Raw genomic sequence first — 16,864 nt, forward strand, 5'->3', positions numbered from 1 at the left:
AATGTGCTCTAGGGTGGGAGGAAGATATGTTTTTGCCATGTGACTAACCATGACCTTGTCCAAATGAAGACCATAAGCCACACATCCACCCCAATCACACACTCTCACACACACAGACACAGTTTCATCTCTTTGCCCCAACCCCGGCACGCTCCAAAAACTGGAACAGATTACTCCCCTATGAGCTTGTTCGAGCTCTGATTGCTGCTACATCCAGCTAGGCTTTCAAGTGGCCTCCTGTGTTCACAGCACCCCTATGGGTTAGGGCCCACTGCACTACACATGGGGACTATTACCCAGGCCTGTCGAGGCCAGCATGGGGCACGCCGTGATCCCTATCCGCGCCACAACACTCTAAACACCCATTTCCACTCCCAATCACTGCAGTTAATTTCAGTGATAGCTCTGTCCACAGCTTTCCTTTGCAGTGGAGTGTTCAAGCTGTCCTGTCAGAGCACACAGAGTTGGTAGTCAATGACGAGCATCATCAGCTGAGCTTGCTGTATGTGGGTTTAGCACTTCCTGCACAGAACTTTTGTCAGAATTTAGAGAAATATTTCCCTGTATCTCTCTGTTATCATGAATTTACTGTTTCAAAACATAACCAGGCTGATGAATAAAGTCAGATCCGTTGAAGTTTAAGTTTGTAAGGTACGATAACATAAGTTTGTATTATTCATTAGTTGTTTCTTGTATGTAAATAATTAAGCTGATAATCAGTTTGATTTAGTTGGTAGTAAAGGCTTGTTTCAAGTTGCCTGCTTTTTAAACACCATCTCAGTCAGACATTTAAAATGTAAAGAACAAGTGATTGACTGATCACATTCTTAAAAACATACACATTATTAACAACATGCTGACAAGGATATATTGAAACAATGGAAGTAAATCCTAAAACCTAAAGGAAATAAGTAAAATCCTTAAACATCCTGAGCAATTTTGAGTTTACTCAGTATGTGAGTGCTTACAGGGCTTACTGTAGACTAACTCCTACGTGTACACAAAGAGCTTCCATGGTGGTAAACCACACTGGGAGATTTATGACAAGTGAACATAGCATTAATGTTGTCTGCATGAACCTGATTTAATCTGCACTGATTTAAAATAGACACTGACAGAAAGGCAGAAGCATAACATGGGCAGAGCCAAATTTTCCCAGTCACAATTTAATTATTATTTGGTAGCCAGAAGACAGGAAGCTGAAACAAAAACATGTGAGTCATATTTGGAAGGTAATAGTTAATTGTTCAGATTGAACAGCGATTCAGAACACCGCTAAACTCCAAATGCCTCTGTGTTGGATTAATCTCCCATGAAATGTTTAAAAAAAAAAAAAAAAAAGAGTGAAAGGTAAAACCTTTTTTGGCAAAAGTAAAAAGAGTGTCTGGAAAAGGAAATGATTCCATTCCTTACTCCCAATTTCCCCAAATGCAAAGTAATTTATAGCCACTATATCACATCCAATTAACTCCACAGTTAAAGTAGTCAATGCTGATTACAATATCGCCTTCCATTTTACATTTCCTCCTCTGCTCTTATGCTGTTTGCTTTGATTTATAAGAGTAAAGCTAGTGTCAGAGGTTGCTATTTGCAGCTAAGTTGTCACCGTCATTTGGCAGATCTTACTGTACATGAAGTAAGAGGTGCTAAAAGATAACATTGCATCGGTCACAGAGGCAGTGAAAAATGTTTTGGATACAGCAATGCATTATTACATTTCAGAATAAGAATCTACTTATTCAGTGAGAAAGAGAAAGAAATGCAAGAACATTTTTAAGAACTTCATTTTATAACTGTTTTAAAAATAGTTAACTGAAAATGGCACAAGATATATATTCTGCAACACTGCATGATATTTCATTTTATGTATAGTACACTGGGTAGGTCTTTAAGAATCAGTATAAAGTCATACAGTCTAGGTTTGCCTAGCACATTATGCATGGTGAATTTTATGCTTATCTCAATGAAATACCTTACTGCCATAATTTATTGCCAATGAAATGGAAAAAATGATTGCATTTTTTTTTTCTTAAGCACATTCTAAATTACATACAGTTTGTTAACTGCAATATAACCCAAACAAAACAAATACATTTAGGTTTTGAGTTAGCAAATTAGGCATAATGGTCATAACTCTGACAGCTAAATGGCATTAAAGTGTAATGGTGGGTTTTGTGTAAATATGCAATAACAGGCTATAGAGTCAGTGAGAAATAGATCTAATTTCAACACTAAAACAACACATAGACCTCATTTAGACATCAGTCAAAACACGTCGATTTAAATGTATATATAAACCTTAGCTAGCTATTTTCTAGGTTTCCGCAGGGGAAAAAAAAATGCTAATTTAAGAACCAAATATTTTGAGAATAGTAGGATATATGGCAAGATTCAATTTGCAATGCACATTTGCTGGCGGAACAACAGACATTTTAATCTAACATAGGTTTGAATTGAAAATATGTGGCTCTCACAGAATATCCCAGGGGCATATGAGAAACAAATAATTTGTAATTGTTAAAAGACGTCTCCAATTCATTCATAGCAATAGAACCATGATCAATAAGCAAGATGTCTTCTGGATGAACATGTCATTTGTCCAATTCATGGTATCCACTTTAAACTGCTCAATTGTGAGGTTTAAACCAAATGTAGTCAATTAAGCTAAGTTTAGCCTAGACATTTAGGTTTGGACATATTTTATTTTAAAATGTTCACTGGTGTGGCATATGTGTACCATCTTGGTTGTGATGTGGTTTGAAGCAAATTCATGTCAAAAGTTTACGAGTGTTACTCTTTCCTTGAGGCCAAACCAGCGTCTAAAATGCTCTTTTTTGTAATTTCCCAAATGAATATAAAGATTCTAAATCTTTAAGATTTCAAAGAACTTTCTTAAGTTCTTAAGCATTTTGGAATGAAAGTGATAGTTCATTTAAAAACTCATTTAAAATTTAATAACAAAACAAAAAAAGAGTAAAATACCCGTTAAATTTGAAGAGATGTTTTTATTTTTATTTTTTTTTTTTTTTTAGGTACAAGTGGCCAATCCAACTCCCTTCCCCCTGACACAATGGCTCCCTGTTGAAGTGGACCGCATCACTATTACAACAACAAAAAAAAAAAAAAAATGTGTCTGATTCCATCCCATTCTTCAAGCAGGAATTGTGGTCAAATTCATATGTAACAAAGGTTGTACTGTAATCATAGCATATGTTTGCCTCACATTTCTCAGTGATGGAGGTTTGTGCAATCCAGGCAAAAATCTGACACAAAGCTAAACAGAACAACTGGCTTGTGTCCTCAAAGAAAGGCTGCCCCATTAGAAGTCATCATTCCGTTTTGCTCATGATTCGGGGTTGCAGTGCTGCATGTGACCTCACCTGTCACCATTTAGCTGACAACCACAGTATGGTAACCTTGTTAGATGCAGGGCAGGAATGGCCCTTCCCTCATAGATAACAATCAGTGTGTCTGTGAACTTCGATATGACACAAATATGAACAAAACTGCAGCTCTGCAGCAAAGCCCACTCTGGAGAACATCAGGCGTGGACAGTTTCACAGGGCAGTTCCCTGTCATAAAACCCTGTTATGTCTGAGGGAATTTGGCTGGCAATGTCTCAAACCTCTTTAGAGGGATGACAGAGTAGAAAATATTTCTTTTCAGTCTTTCTCTTTCCTCGGGATATTTCTATTTTTTTTTTTCCCTTACTGAACAAATCTTCCTTGTGTTACTGATGTGTGCCGCTGGATCTGTAAACATCACTCACGACAGATTCCACTGGAGAATTAGAAACAGCTGCAGTTTCTGTCTATGAGCTGGGAAAACTGAGTGTTCCTTTTCACCTTTGTTAAAAAAGTCCCCCTCAAACAGCCGTAGAGGTGGCGTGACAGCGGTCTGCACTCTGTCACGATCACATCACCCATACTGTGGGCAATTAAAAGCTATGCAGGTCAAAATAAAAACCAGTCCTTCTCTCTCAACAAAATGGACGGCCATATTCAGTGTTCTTTAGAAAAACATAATGTTTTGATTTGTGATGCGTCTATAACACATTTTCGTCTCTTTTTAATATTTTTGACTTAATTTTCATTTCAATTGTGTTATAAATAAGCTCTGAAGAATGAGAAGAAAATCATTAGTTCTAACAAAGCAGTTTGAATCAAATTCCACTAGAACCCAAAGACAATCATTAGGGATGTAAGCTACTTACAAATGTGTAAATTTTTGAAGCACAATTTTAAATACAGTCAAATATAAAACCAGAATCTAAAACATTCTTAATTTATTTTATATGGGTTTTTAAGCACGAGACAGTACAAGACTAAAATGAAAGAAATCTCCATTTTCTTTCCACTTCCACTGCTGCTATCCTTCTCTGCTGCTGCTCTATTTATCGTCAGTAAACTAGGAAATGTGATATACAGCACCTCTGCAACAGCTCATACGCTATCAGTGATGTCATTAATTTACAAGAAACTCAACCAGCTGTACATTGGTTTGATTCCTGTGAACCTCCCTGCTGCTGATTATGCTGAAAGGGACAGATTTATTAATGGCTGCTTGTGTGGCATTTATTTCTGTGAGAAAAAAAAAATCAATAGTGCCAAGTATAAAGAGAGAATAAGAAAAAGCATATGCTTGGCTTCCATACAAGGCCATTTTGCATTAGTCAAGAGGAAATATACAACAGATAAATACTAAGTATTCCAAAAAATATGATAGAAAACACCACTCCAAAGGGGCTGATGGAAGTGAAAAGTAGAAGTGAAAAAAAAAATGCATATTACAATAAAATAATTCCCAGACTTCCCCTCTTTCAACTAAAGGGAAGAAGTTTGAAAAGAAAAAAAAAAAAGAATTTGCAAAAGCTGTGGGAAAGTGTAATTAATCTCAATATGCATAACTGATTAACTGTGTCAAAATCTCTCTGGAAGAAATAAGGGAGCATGCCACACAAATTCAGACAATCTGTTCTCATTGCACTGACTGGAAAAACAAATAGGGAATACCCACAGCTTTTCCATGGCTGTTTTCTTCAGCTTAGGAAAATATTTTAGTCATTTATTTTACTCTGCCTTTAAACCCATTAAGACCCAAACTTGTTTTTTTATAAGAGCCCCCCCCCTAGGACAAACACTTTTTTTAATCACACTATTTACCAGAGTAAAAAATGACAGAATAACTATAAGCATAAATTTGCTCAACCTACCTTACTTCAAAACTTGCATTGTTTTGCACTACAGAGATATGTAAATGTGGAGGTCTGGATGTAGCCTTGCTTTACCTTCTTTGGGTATTTTACTTGTCTTAGTAGAGAAGCAGAGTGGCTGGAAGAAAATGAGTTTCAGCTAAGACTTTTCCTTGAAATGCCATTCTATACCTGAAATACTGAACTGAGTATTTTCCCTTTCTTATAATTGTTTTTTTTTGTTTTTCTTTCTCAAAAATTTGCTGGCTGCAGCTGGCATCAAAACTGAAAGGTGCTCTTCTACCACCTACTTGACTGGAGTGCAAACAGAAATAATGTGTGCACTTAGGATAGGAACTTGTGTGTGATTTGATATGATCATTTCCTGGTCCCGGATTTAGTGAGTCAGTTTTTGGTAAGAAATTCATGAAATTTAAACTGGTTATTTCACCACTAACTAGCTACCATGATACACTCTAATTTGCAACTGATGATTTGACTTCGAACACACAGGTAAATTTATTCTCAGTGGAACTCCTTAACGTTAGATTCTTGGAGGAAGTCGCCATAACTCTTGTTGGAAAAAGCCTATGAATGAACTTTTTGAGTGGGAGTTGTATTCTGACAACATATAGCAATGTAGTGTTATATGCTTCTTACTGCCGTTTCATGTAAGTGGAAGTGACACCTGCAATATGGCCCCGATCATTCCCTATCACCAGACTTGCACACAGCAACATTATATCTGCAAACCACATGGCCTCAGATTTGGGCTTAAAACCAGAACCAGTAATTTGATAATGATACACGCCGATAATATTTGAAGAAGGATTCTACCACAGTTGTAATTCACCTCCTTTTAAAGTGAACCAGCCATAAAATGCAACTCTAGCAGCACTGTCCCCTCTCACTCTTTTTCTTGCTAACGAGAGGAAAATTCTTGGTCTATGGTGATTTCTTGTGGGACCCAAAATGACTTCATTTTCCTTGAGTATTGACCTTAGAACAACAATAACATTTACCAGGGATATTTTTGCAGTAAAACCACAACTGCGAGACCACTAAAATATCTAAGTTTCACTGAAAAAAAAAAAAGAAAAAAACATTCCAGACAAACTTTATTTTGTGTCTCCTGTGTCTCAAAAGTTCAATACACACATACACACTTTCCCTGTGTATTTACATGGAGATTTGTGTTTGTGCATTTGACTGTTTGTGTATTTTAATGTGGGAGTGTGTCAGTTTAAACTATGTGTATATCTTTCTCTACACCATCAGAAAAAAAAAGGAAAAATAACTTTCTCTCAGCCACAAAATAATTGGCCCCCAGAGCCATTATGAGTGGCTCACCCATGTGAGCAAAGAGTCAGGGCTGACCAGCACTAGAAGATAGAAGTTATATAACATTTGTTGGATTTTTCTCAGCTATGGCAAGCCCGTCCATTTTAATTGATATAGATTCCCCTTCTCGAGCATAGGTTTTCATCTTTTTTCCACTATCACTCTAAACTTATGAGAAGGCATTTCTACAGTGTAGTCAATGTCAAACTCTGGTTTCGGGAGAAGCAGAGTGGCTGCATATCACTGGTTCAGATCTTGACTACTGTGTAACTTCTGAGGATGTCAAGAAAGTTTGGTTGTTTGGTCCACCTGTCTTGTAGATCTGGATAACTGACTTGTCGCTTGAGACATTTTGTTGTGCACTGTGGGGTATTGTCTACCGTAGTTGCAATTACTCTATCCTGTCCTTTTATGCTTGGAATGAGAGTTGGGCTCGTGTTGTCAGCTTGTTCACTGTCTAGACTTGACTTCCACCATATCTTAGTGTTTGTGGAAAGGATCTCAATCTGCATGGATAGTAGATTGGCTTCCTGGTGAACCAAAAAGTCTTGTCTTGACTTTCTGTGGATTAAGTGTTGACCTCTTCATCCCCACGACGATAAGTGGATACTGGCATTGTTCAGAGGAGAGGATGCAGCAGCCAGGATGACCGTCTACCATCTCTGAGGCCATGGTTCTCAAAGTTGGATTATTTCCTGTGGGTGGCAGGTCAACTTTTGTATCTTGGTGTCTTGCTTACAAATGATGATGGTAGAGCAGGAGATGACAAAAATGCCATGGAACTTCATTTCCAGTACTGTGGGTGATGCATTCAGTCGTTTGTAATAAACAAAGAACTGATGGAAAAATCGAGCTTTTTATTCAGTTGTGTTCCTTATGTGCTGTCTGCTCTGAAGATTATATTGTTAAGAGTGTCAATCATCTCAGCCCTGCTCCATTAATCCTTCACATGATTTCAGCTCATTACTTTGTCAATGCGGGCCTTGGAAGTAAGATGGGGCTTCCCTTGGTGAGCTGCTGCACATGTGATTTACACTATTGATCCAACATCCTGATTAGAATTTTTAATTAACGAAGGAAGCTAACTGCCTAGAGACAGGAATCCGTATGACCCTGAACACGCCTGATGATTTTCATAGCGGCGCTGAGTCTACGTTAATTGCAAGGCTGATTTGACTAGCCTTGCCAGAGATAATATACTGTGCCACGTTTGAATAATTGACCTCTCTCTCTTTTCTATTTAAAGATCATACAAGCCAAGAAGGGAGTGTGAAGTTACATGTATCACTGCCCTAAACAAAATATGAATTGTGGCAGGCTTTACTGTGCACCTGTGCCCATTGTGGGTAATATTTTGCTTGTTTAGCTAATGAACACAAGATTCAGAGGGTTGGGAAATGGAAGGGGAGGGCATGCATTTCACAGACTCCAGTACCTTGACAATAATCTGTGCATTTCCCACAGCCAGGATAAGGGCCACTAGGGGTATTTCCACAGCCTAAAGGCCTTCCATTAACTATTAATCTTCTCCTGGAGTGCAGCAGGGGAACCGTGGAGTCACAGCTGCCATCACACTGGATCCTTTTTTTTTTTCTCTCACCCCTCCTTTTCTCTCCACTGGCAAACAATCCACAGCTATGAGGAAGGGTAATTAATTTTAAATAAAATACATGGTTATGCATAATTTATGCCCAAAGCCCAGAGCTACTGGTGTTAGACAAATACACAAACTCCATACTGAATTACCAGCCATTTGAGCTGAAAGGAAGAGTGTGGATTGTAGCATTTTTAGAGTTGTGGTTATCCAAACAAAACAAACATTTTAAGAAGTATCATTAAAGGTTCCTGGTGTTTTTACAGTGGGCTGGTTTGGAATGAAGAACAGTTTCCATACATTTTATAAAAGACAGTCTGTTTGGTAAGCTAGCATATAGGGATTATAAATTGTCTCTACACATGATTCCAGATATCTTACTGCCATTCTTCCATGAAACCATATTTATGGAATGCAAGATTTAATAGTTGTTTTATATTCTCTCACCTGAGATATGGATCTCTGCAGCTCCTCTAGAGATACTTTGGGACATTTGGTTGTTTATATTATTCATGCTCGATAATATTCCCCTTTCTGCTCTGTTATTCTTTAAGTATACAGCAATGTGCTGGAAAGTGGGTAGTTGTTTTGTGGTTTGTCACAAGTGAACTATTTAGTAATTTGGTCACGTTTGAAGGCAGGTAGGTGTAATCAAGTAAACAAGTCTGAAATAGTCTTTTGCATTGGTATTTATAAAAAAAAGCAAAAAAAAAAACAAAAAACAATGTAACATCTATCATCCTACAACTACACAGTATTTTATTTTGGCCAATCACATAAAATTACTTTTAAGTACAATGAGGGTTGTGGTATAAATTTAACATACACTGGCTTAATAAAAAATCTTGTTCTAAAATCCCTGTCTAAAATTTCCATCTCTTCCATTTACTTTTCCATTTTTCAAATGAATTTAATATGGAAATGATATGCCTCGTTTTAGATGTTTTTTGTAAATTAGTAAACATATTCTGGATGTGTGTCAAGCAAGGTCTATCAGTCAAACTTTGTTCTCAATTTCTCATACAAGTGGATGTACGTTCAAGAACTTCATGTATGATTGATAAATCTGTCACAAGACAGAATGTGTTGATATTTTAATGGAGACATTAAACATTTATCAAAGATATAGATAAATTACATTTAAAAAAGTAAAATGAACCACATTAAAATTTAACATTAGCATAATAAAAGTACTAATCTAGGCCAATGGAACATTCTAGAACTATTGACAGTTATATCAAAATGGTAAAGAAATTATAGGAATGTTTTTGTTTTGATTTCAGAGACACAGAATGACCGTCGTTCAGTTTGGGATAACAAAGAGACAGGCAGAAAATTAAGAGGGGCTGCAAAGGAGAAAAAATGGTGGAGGATTAAACAGAAAGAAACATTCCCTAGCTGCCCTTGTTAATTGCACAGAATTGGAAGCAGATGCTCAGTTGCAGTGACGTTATCTGAGTAGACCTTGAAAGGCCTTCTGGTCTGAGGGCAATGGGAGTTGTACAATAGATAGCAGGGAAGACGAAGAGAGATGACAGGAAAGATCAAATGTTACCCTAGTGTGTTAGCTTGTGCAGAAAAGCAAAATAACAGATAATGAGTCTAGTGTTGCAACTACGGCTTTGTTGGTGCAAAAACTTATAACCAACCAAGAGAATGACTGACATAAGGAAATATGCCTCTTACTACAGTACATAAAATTGGTACAATGAAGAATACAGAAATAATGCTTCTAAAGTATGGTCAGTATGGTCATGCCTCCAATTGTCAAGTTTTGATATTTCAGAAGAATTAGGTTTTATTTACTAGGTAGTTTACAAGGGACCAAAATGCACTTTCAAGATATACTAGCTACTCTCATGAAGACTAAAAATATGTTTAAAATAGTGCTGTCAATCGATTAAAATGTTTTATAAGATTAACCACACTCTGGTGCTGTCAATCACTATGCCTAACTTTGTACATAAATAGGAATGGAGTTTTGCAAACCCTTCCTGCTGCTCTCCAATCAATTAAAATGCAAGCAATTATCAAACTTTTTTTTTTTTTTTTTTTTTTTTTTAGCAGAAAGCAGGTAACTTGGTTTCCCAGTACTCAACATGAACTAACGGAAATTTACTCCACTAGACTTTCAAGTAGTAGCAAACCTGTTCAGTGGACGACTGACAGATAAGATGTAGTTTATGTGCCGCTGTTACTTCCACACAGTGAAAAAGTATTTGCATTTTGTCAAATAGTTCAGAAAATCAAAGATAACTTGAAAACTACAAAAACTGTTTTCAAAGATTCTAATAGTCCTAAGATTATGTATAAATTAAATAAATGCAGAATATGATTCAGCATAATTAGTTTATAGTGAACTTTACTACAGGGAAATCTCACTGTAATTATTCCATACAGTTAAGCTCACAATTATACATACCTCTTGTAGATTAAGATTCAAAGTAATCTTTAATTCTTATATAGAATTGAGATAAAGATAGGGTGTTGCCAAAAAGGCCCTCCAACCTTAAAGATATATAGCTCTTCACGAAAGATATGCGCAAGAAGCTGGTCAAAAATTCTACAAAATGCTTGATTGCTGCGATGCCAATTAAGAGTTTTCTATATGTTATTATTGAAGTCCTATTTCGTTGCTAAATGTATGGAAAACCAAATACAATATTTTCAGATCTAATACCTCATTTACATTGTTTTATTGTCTTTTGAGAGATGTCTTTCTCATTTCCTATCGGAAACAAACTCATTGGTTCACTGGAATTAATCGTAAATCTCAATCTGCCAGGGGAGAGGAAAAATTTTGGGCTTAACTGTGCATTACCTTTGAATCTGACCTTTCCACGTTAAGGGGTTTTTGGTTCAGTTTTTCAGGGAAGACATCTCCTGTGCCTGAGTGTGAGTTGTGATTAGCAAATGGATCTTAGAGGGACGGGGCCTTAGGGCCCTAACTCCTATAATTACACTCCATCCCTGGAGAGGGACCCTGGAGTGACAGCAGTGTAGTTCCCATTTTTACCAGGTCAGATGCTGCGATTGAGCACACCCTGTACTCATGGCCCTATCCTTTTTAAAGAGCAATTCCCAAGGACCCCAGGACACCGGGAAAAGCTCCACATTGCCAGTGGGCACCTATTCTACCAACCTACTTTAATGCTGTGAGGCCTCTGCTCTCTGGCACTTGTCTGTGCCATTAAATAATGATTAAAGGAGAGAAAGTTTGGAGACATTTCAAATGCTTAAAATAAAAGTTTAAGAAAAAAAATCAAAGTGTAAAGGTTAGAATTATAATGCATACATTAAAAAGGTGCTTTTTCTTGCAGTTGAAGTTTGTTCCATCTTAGATGCACTACCATTAAAAGAATGACACACTGGAGTTCCCACAGTATGCATAAATCCTTTTCATATTACATAAACCTTGCCTGGCTTCTATTTACTCTAGAGAATGTTATATTACACACCCTGTCAGTTGGACCTTTAGTTTAAGTGTTAAGTGTAAGTGCAGGGCCTCTCTGAAAAGGCAACAAATAAAATCAATAAACCTAATATCAAGAGTAGGTTTTTAAAAGAGGGATCTCCCTTTTAATAAGTGACACAACTTTTTGTGTGAATTTAATTAATTATCATTTTCTTAATGTATTTCATGTAACTACAGAAAGAAATTACACCACTTTATCAGACAGATGAAGTTATCTTTTACCTTTTTTTATTTTTGAAAAAAGAGCATTTCTACAGTTAAACTGGTCTGATCAAGACATCTACCTGTACTTGCCTGTGTTGCATACATACATGTGCAGACTAAGTCGCGCTCCACATTAAAACCATAATCGTTATTATTCTGGTGCTTGCTGTGTTATAGATGTAGATACAGTTCAGTTCAAAACAATTTAGCAAAACTTTATATATCTCATTTGAAAATTAAAAGTTGTAGCAATTCTTATGATCTAAGCTTCTTTAGAGTCATCATAGGTATTCATAGGTGTGGGCAGGAAGGTTTCTCTCTGGGATCTAACATGTTCTCCAGGAGTTTCACCTACAATGCTAAAGGGTGGTATTACATAAAATCGACTTTGAGCATCATAACATGTTATAAAATTATTCCCTCTTAAAAAAACATACCAGAAGTGCTGCTTTGATTCTTTCATGCATTTTTGAGAAATCCTTAAATGTCCTGTGGCACCCAGTCAGGGGTGCCAACCAGTTGACAATAAAGAAGTAATGATGTTTCCTCCAGAAGATCAGCTCTAAGCCATGTCTGGCTTTTGGCTCTACAAACTCAATAAATACTCTATTTCAGTTGGCTTCCTCCTCATGATTCAGTTTATTCTCCATAACATTTATGTTCTTGTACTATGAAATATTATCTTTATTTCCACCCAAAGCTTAAAAAAAATTGCACCGTAGTGAATGGAGCTAAAACAAATGCTTTGCTTTTCTATGGTCATTGAGATCATTTTTGACAATGATGACTTGTCCAAACAAAATGTAAAAAAAAAAAAAAAAACCTTCCTATTTGATTTCTTATTGAATTTATAATCCCTAAAATTATAAATTCAATTTATAATTGGATTTATATATACATCAAGAGACTGCACTGTTCCCCTTACATGAAACATGGACATCTTTTCTTCCTCTACTCCACTATATAATAAAATATTTTATCCCCGATTGTCAAAAGGCTGCAAGCTTTGAGTTGACTGTATTCTATTAATCTCAGATTGGACTTTACAAAATTTGACCATGTCTGGAATCTGTCCATATCAGTCCATGTGAGACTACCAAGTCACCAAGTCTTTTGTCTCCAAAATGCCTCAGCATTTCAACAACATAGACTTAACCTTGGAGGCTGATGTCAAGCTGAACCTATTAATTTATGTCCAGGGGAAAGCCACTTTGTCACTGATAGCAGTAGGAGTCTGATATCTGTGGACATTCAAAGATGAGAGCTGCTGATTTTGTTCAAGCAGTTGTGATCTAATCAGATTTCATGCATTTTCCTTCAAGTTGTTTCTTCAGTATTAGCGTTACAAAGTCATTAAGTAAAAAAAAAAAAAAAAAAAAGTTACTGTGCATCAGCATTTACAATTTATAGTTTTTTAAATACCCTAAAACATTTGCAAAACTTTCTCAGAAATAAATTAGTCTTTCTGAATATGTAGTGTATAAAAATGGAGAGTAGGACATTTAAAAATATGTTTTTTTGCAACTTAAGTTCTGTTGGGTTTTTATCGGTGAATAGTTTTTCTATTGACCATTCTGCCAACTTTTACTCTGCAAGATGTGCTTGAGTGAGATGTAGATGGAAGTTTGGGATTGAAAAGTTCATCTCATGCACTTGGTGTGTTAAGATATAAGATGTTTAACATATTCAGTGGCAGATGGTTGCAGTTTTGCCCCTCAAGAAACAGATTGACTCACAAATCTCCCTGCTTCTTTCTTGGCAGATGTTAAGAGCATCTGATGTTTATGGCTCCACTGTAAAGCAGCTGACTACAGTGTATGGCCATGTTTTATCCCTGCTACTCACTCCCCGTTTTCTACAGTAACAAAGCGAATCCCCAAAAAAAATAAAAATCTTTACATGGCTCACAAATTTGGTCCAAATTAAATGCATTTATCATAAAATGGTGCCGTAAATGAGTAAATATATGATGTAAACTGTGAAACGTTTAGTATAAAGTTGCGTGGGTAACAATCAGATTTTATTTTGAGAGAGTTGAAACACTTTAAAATTGATGTGCGACTAAAGAGAACAGAAGGGCAATAAACAGATGCAAATAAGCTAGAAAAGGCCAACTTGCAAATGCTTAAGCAATATCAAAATTATTGCATGCTGTGATGAACTGTAAACTATGAAATCTTTATTGAATGAAAATATTCTTAAATATATGAGTTTGCTTTTCGACTGTGAATTTAGTCCAAAATACTATTGGAAGATGATTGTTAATGAATTTTTTTTGTTGTTGTTGTTGTTGTTGTGTGAACAGGACTTATGGATTGTTTTCAATGATTATGAAATGGCAAAACACTGATTACAAAACAACGGGAAAAGCCATTGTCACTGGGATTTGCCTTTATTCATCCTGAATGCAATATTCTTGCCGCTCCATAGTCTGTGATTCTATTCAAGATGCAGCTTTACTTTTCACATAAAAGACATTCTCACTGTGACAGAACAGTCAAGCGCTCTCACTCTGTCTATATTGCTCTGCTAGTGACAACACTTTAAAGATGGAACTGATGTGTCCTATTGTGCATCACTATAGCTTAGAGCTTTCCAAAGTTTCATCATGTATTTCTGCATCAGTACCAGTGTTTCATGCATTGTAATCCCCAGATCATCAGAGACTTGTTTTTTTTTTTGTTTTTTTTGTTTTTTTTCTTGACAAGAACCTGGACAGATTTCTCATTTTAGAAAAGAAAACTTAATGTCCCTTTCCAAATGTAAGGTGGCTTATACGACCACAAAATTGTCTTTTTGTCTAGCTGAGGTGAACCTTTGAGATTAATTTGAAGACTAAAATTGTTTACTATCTATAAGTGATTAGCATGCAAAGAGGCAAATTTTGGAGGTTTTATTTTTCTTCTTTGTACTTTTTGTTCTTCCTTATATTTTTTTTCTGCTAAATAAACGTTTCAGTTAATACAAGTTTTTTTTTTTTTATATATATATATATATATATATATAATAAGTGATTAGTTATTTTTTAGTAATTAAAATCTTTTTTTATATCAACATCTATGTGAAAGAAACATTAGGATGAAACAGCAGAAGGAACCTGTCTGTAAACGTAGAAAGAACTAAATATTTCTGCATAAAGTTCAAGTAGAATGGTAACCTCCATGTTGTCATTATTTCTAAAATGAATTCCTATGAAATCAGATTTTTAAGCAGTTATGCAATTGGCAATTTTGCCAAAAAATACTTTAGTTACAATTACAACAAAATATTTGTCATTTAGCTATGCCATGGTTAATGACATTGGTTTGAAATTTGAGAGAGAGAAAGAGAGAAAAGTTCCATTTAAATTAAAAATCAGAAAGATAGTTCTGACATTGTCTTTTGTAACATCATAGGTTAACACCGAGATCCGTTAGTTGCAGGTGTTTTTCTTTTACCTACTGATTACTGATTTGTCTCCCAGGACAGAATGTATAGTTTCCACTTTTCACATGCCACGTTATGCCTCAGATAGCCTATTTTCACTAGAGGATTTGAATATACATAATAAAGTCTTGCATTTTTCCTTCACTTAACTCCTTTATACCTCGGCCTTTCATATGTGTTCCCGTTGGGAACCAGAAACATCTGTTTCCTCTCCATACCACGATTTCCCAATAGAATTTCACTGGAGAAGGGTACCGACCACTGAGAACACATCAAAAACCTTTTCCATACATGCAGCCAGTCATTCATCTTTTTGCTCATATTAAACTAGAGATAACTTTGTACATTCAGCAACCACAGCAAAAGCACTCAAAAGACTAAATTCCAGCAAGTTCATCTTATCTGTACCGTCTCAGCATGTCAACATATCTACCTAAGCAAAGAAGAGGACCTGGGAATGAAAAAAAGCAAAAGCACACAGTAGTGGGTCAGAGTTCATCTAAAAGTGATGAATGAGCAAATAAATATGTGTCCAGGATCTGGGCCTCAGAGACAAGCATTCTGTTCCACATTCCGCTGCTGAAGACCCGGCTCACCGCAGGGTTCCCCATAGGAGTGCTGCTCAACCCTGAAAAGGCTGTAGCCTCAACCTGGAGCAGTTTAGCAGAATAGGTGGAAACACACGACATGCTCTGTTGTAATTCCATGCTGTGTGTTTCAAACTGTCTAAATAGAGGCAACGTTGTTTCTGAGTGAGCAACACTTGTGTCTTACACAAACCAGAACTCTCTCAGTGCCTCATTTTGCACCGCAGCTCTTCTGCATTTCATATGACTCGGATCTGACATCACGCTCTGCACGTCAATGTACACTTACAGTAGCTGCTGGTTATTTGTGGCCTGTTAAAGCATAGACATAATTTTGCAGCAGCTCATCTGTCATGTATCTTTCTGTTCTGCAGAACCTCTCTCGCCCGTTGACAGATCTGACCTGCAGTCAATAAAACTTTGTGAGACACTGCCCGCTGCAGAGAACCGTCAACTGACAACACTTTATGTCTTCACAGAAATTACACTTTTCCAGGGTATTTGAAATTTTGTGATAACTGTGAAGGAAAATGGAAATGATTTAGCCACAGACGAAAGTCTAGATTAAATTTCTAAGCATCAAGTCATTCCAGTAAGCTCCTCCTGATGGTAATTTATCAGTATTGTGACTCTGACCAGTGAATATTGCACATTATGGTCAGAATGTCCGTGAAATGTAGGTTTGTGATTGTGAACAAGCATTCTGGAGTTTAAATTTTTTTTATAAAAATCATTGGCATGAAGGCAAAGAACGCCTTGTTTTGGAAGAGAAGCTGCATGTCTAACTGCCTTGCTAACAAGCCAGCCAATTACAGGTTGCTCTTGCAAATGAGACCTTATGTCTCAAAGAGCTTTACCTGTATAAATAAATGTAAAATAAATTCAAACAACTGACCATTAGTCAAATGTGAGCGTCCACAAAACATGGTTTCCTTGGAAATGGAGGCCGGGCAGCAGAGCTGTGAGCCGACTAGGACTTTATGCAGGAAACTACAGTATAACTGTTTTGAATGCTGAAGTCCATCTTCTGAATAAACTGAAGGACA

General features: G+C 36.4%; 1 long non-coding RNA gene across 4 annotated transcripts in view; it reads left to right on the top strand.

Annotated features, from left to right (window-relative positions):
- Positions 1-16,864, top strand: part of LOC106952137 (uncharacterized) — a 136,065-nt gene that overhangs the window by 37,803 nt on the left and 81,398 nt on the right. The window contains exon 7 of one of the 4 annotated variants that reach the window (XR_001425930.1): positions 3,033-4,610. The exons of the other annotated variants lie outside the window; for them this stretch is intronic. This is a non-coding gene — a long non-coding RNA (uncharacterized LOC106952137). Of the gene's footprint in view, positions 1-3,032; positions 4,611-16,864 lie in introns of those variants that run through there. 4 annotated transcript variants of the gene reach the window in all.

This window comes from Poecilia latipinna, unplaced genomic scaffold (genome assembly GCF_001443285.1).
Source record: "Poecilia latipinna isolate Pla-1442-1.1 unplaced genomic scaffold, P_latipinna-1.0 Scaffold2, whole genome shotgun sequence".
NCBI classification, from domain to species: domain Eukaryota; kingdom Metazoa; phylum Chordata; class Actinopteri; order Cyprinodontiformes; family Poeciliidae; genus Poecilia; species Poecilia latipinna.